Consider the following 3736-nt stretch of genomic DNA (forward strand, 5'->3'; position numbering starts at 1 on the left):
GTTTGTTTTCTGAACAATTTTGACCCATTTTTGCTTATTTTTATAATTTTTCTTCAACTCCACCAAACTCACCATATTTTAACATATTTTCATCAATTTTTCTTGCCATATTTTTTCTCCTTTTAATGTATTTTTGCTACATTTCTGACACTTCTACATCACATTTTAATGATTTTTCTACACATTTTTTCCACTTTCCAGACATATTCATCACTTATAAACCATTTCTACCACTTTTACACCTAATGTCACATATATTGATCCATTATTGTCACTTTTAACCTCTTTTCAGCAGATTTCATGATTATTTTTGCCAATTTGTCATGTCTATTATTTGCCAGTTTAAAGTTATTTTCCCTAAATTTTAAAATTCCATTACCCACAATTTGATACTTTTAACCCAATTTCTGCGTTTTTTAAAATCCCATTTCACCACCTTTTCCACCATTTTATTGTAAACTTTCATTTTGGGAGGCGTGGCCTGAAAAGTTCGAGAACCATCGATTTAAAGGTAACGTGATTGTTTAAATTTGAATGTGAAATAAAAGATGGTCGTTGTTAATCCTGAGTGAACATGCGGATACTCACCATGATCACAGTTACATTAGAAACTCTCCTGATTGGTCAGACACTATCAGGTGTTTTCCATCACAAATATCAGATTAAGGTCAGAATTCTGATTCATTAAAAAATGGCTTGGATGAAAACAAAGTCAGAAATGACACCAAAAGATTGAGAGAACCTGTAGAATTATTGACCCAAGTCCAAATTGTAAAAAATAAAGTTAATACTCAGACTTTCAGAATAAAAGCACAGCTCAGACTGTTTTGGTAAAAACTGATTTAATCTTTTTTTTTTTTTCAGACAAAAAAAAAATGTTTAAGGCTAAAAAAACAAACCCAACAACACACAATAATCATCAAAATATACACAATTCATCATCACATAAAACACACGTCCACTCCGACCTCACGAGGCCTTCAGGGTCGTGATGCATTCAGGGGCAGGAAAAGGAAAACAATAAAAAGGAACATTTTAAACGATCTGTTTGAAACGCACATCTGTGCTTTAATGATTATTGGTCCGTTAATCTGGTTGTTTTTCAGTCCGTTTGGTGAAGAAATTATGCTTTTTGAGGCATTTTATCCTCTTCTCTTATTCCCAACTCTACATTTAAACAGTATATGAAAGTTTTTTTTTGCATAACTGCTCTGAACTTAGAGCAAACATTCACAACGTCAACATTTATGTTATTATTTACACCATAAACACATGCGTTAATATGTTCCACTAACCATTGGTTCTTATGTACACTTATGCGCAGTTTCTTTCAAAATATTAAATTATTTTGGGGGGATAAAATCAACCCAAAACTAGTAAATGTCTCCCTCTAGTGGCTGGAGTAAGAATGAAAACAACAAAGTAGAAACTTTAAACTCGCGTCTCAAAACTACAGAAATGTTGTCTTTGATAAATAAATTAAATCCTTTCAATGTTCTAATAAACTAAAGTCCAAAATGTTTTTAAGTTTGCTGGAAAGTAAACTGCGCATTTTTATCGTCTGATAATTGGGTATTTAAAATTTTGTGTGATGTCATCATATCATGCATAAACGTAACACGTAAATATGTTAAACTAACCACGCATCATTATTTACACTCGTCTTTGTCTTATTTTGATGTTTTACCATTAACAGTAAATATTAGATCTTAATCTTTTTTTGCATTAATTAAAAACAAACTAAAGTTGCGACGTGTAAAACTGATAAACATCTCCCTCTAGTGGCTGAAGTACTAATGAAAACAGCAATGTAGAAACTTTAAAGTCAAGTCTCATTTTGCATGTTCACATCTTAGAATACTTTTAAAAAGGATTTAAACTTAACATTTAAAAAATATTTGATATTACTCTAACATTTGACATATTTTTCTGAATTGATTTTTCATAATTTGTGCATGTCATGATGAACTTTAATATGTAAAACTAACCATTTGTTTAATGATGTTATTTACATGCACAGCAACACCAATAAAGTTTGTTTTCCATTAATGTTTGTCATTAAAAAGCTGAAATTTTATGTTAAAACAAGGAAATATGAATGAATTTTTGAAAAAACTAAATCTGACAAGTTCACATTTAATAAATGTCTCCCTCTAGTGGTTGTATGAGTATTAAACTATTCATTAGAAAATCAAAGTCCAGAAAAAAAAAAAAAACCTGGATTTATTTAATTGTTTTTCCTTCCTGATCAATGTAAGAAACTAAAACCATTGATCAGTGAGTCTGACTCCCTCTAGTGGTTGTTTTTGCTATAAAATGGAAAACGTCCATCTTTCTTTCTTACTATAAATTTTATATTGTTAAGCGCTTTGAGATGATTTTGATGTATTTTGCGCTATATAAATAAAGTTGAATTGATTTGAATGGAATGATAAAACAAAGTTTAGTTTATTAATCTCAGACCAAACAAAGTGATTTTTATCTACGAGGACAAGTGTTTGAAAACTTTGTTATTCTTGGTCCTTTTTTGGCTCAAAGATAAAGTTACCTCACTTAAAAAAAAAACAAAACAAAAAACTGTAAGGTTCCTGAACGCAGCATTTAGGACAAGCCCATAAAAAGTAGCTTTGAATTAGCAGAAAATGAGTGTCTCCCTCTAGTGGTCGTGTCATGAATCAATCACTAACTTTTGTGTTTTTGATCCTTTTTCCAGCCGAGTCATCACAGGAGCCTCCGTAGTGTCAGAAAATTGATTTTTTTTTTTGGTCCAAAGATGGAGCGGAGCCGCCCCTGAACGCATCACGAGTAAAACTAGCAGCAGCTGGATCGTAGAAGAAGAGCGTGTGAGGTCAGAGCAGCTGGAATGTGTGAAAACGCCGAGTCTGAAGGCACTAAACGCCCAGTGGAACCAGTTCAGACTGGTTCAGACTAGATCCAGTGAATCCTGAGGAAGGACGAGAAGTTCATCTAGAAAAGGCCGTTTTTGGTTTCTGCTGTAGTAGATCCAAACCAGCACGACTCGTCTGCGTCAACAACAACATGGAAACCTTTCAGCTTCAACCTTTGCTCAGAAAGAGACGCAGCGTTTTCAACCTGAGGTCAGAGAAACGTTCCAAGCCCATCCCATCAAAGGAGAGCGGCTCCAAGACCACGCCCATGGCCTCATGTGGAACATGTTAGACGTTTAAATAATCCTTCACTGATTGTATAAATTCTACCTATTAGTAGATCTATGTTCAACAAACATTATTATGAACCATATTCATTTATTACCTTTTAAAAACAGGACTACTTTATAGTTTTAGAGCCTGTGTTCCTCCATCTTGAAATCACATGATTGATGATGTCACACGGCCCCACTGCCTGTAAACAGTTACATCATTTATTAACTTAATCAAGCAGGTCCCTTAGGAGAGCATTTCTTCTCTGCTTCATTGTCTACTACCAAACCTCAGTCAGAACTGTCGCCCCCTGTGGTCATGTTATTTTTATCCTCTTTCTGTAAACAAAAGGTTTACATCGACATCTTTAATTTTCCTGATTATTTGCAGCAACTAAAAGCAGCACAAGTTGTTATTGTGACTGAAAAAAACAACTAAATGATCTAAAAATCTACTAAATAATCTATAAATCAGGCTGAATGTTTCACTCCAATAGAAAACAATGAGATGTTTACAGGCAGTGGGGCCGTGTGACATCATCAATCACATGATTTTAAGATGGAGGAACACAGGCT

Source organism: Gouania willdenowi, chromosome 4 (genome assembly GCF_900634775.1).
Source record: "Gouania willdenowi chromosome 4, fGouWil2.1, whole genome shotgun sequence".
NCBI classification, from domain to species: Eukaryota; Metazoa; Chordata; class Actinopteri; order Blenniiformes; family Gobiesocidae; genus Gouania; species Gouania willdenowi.